The sequence below is a fragment of the Octopus bimaculoides genome, chromosome 1, assembly GCF_001194135.2.
Source record: "Octopus bimaculoides isolate UCB-OBI-ISO-001 chromosome 1, ASM119413v2, whole genome shotgun sequence".
Taxonomy (NCBI): domain Eukaryota; kingdom Metazoa; phylum Mollusca; class Cephalopoda; order Octopoda; family Octopodidae; genus Octopus; species Octopus bimaculoides.
Window position 1 is genome coordinate 53,959,751 of NC_068981.1, and position 322 is coordinate 53,960,072.

Here is a 322-nt window from a genome sequence, read left to right on the forward strand (position 1 = left end):
TGGGATATTGTACAACTGTTTCCCTTAATGCAGCACGTTTTAATAAAACATGCTGTATTAAACGAGATACCCCTTATAACATTATCTGACGAAGTACTTCTGCACCGAGGAATGCACCACAACCAGTTGTGCAGTGTCCTACCCGTGAGGGATCGATGCAAGATGGATCGAAACGATCGTAGTGAGCAATAAAGTTTCTTGTATATTCCATTTTCCGTCTCTATCATTTGTTTTATGTATATGTATATGTATGTTCGCCTATCATGTATATTCTCTCTCTCTATTTCTCTCTCTCTCTCTCTCTCTCTCTCACACACACACA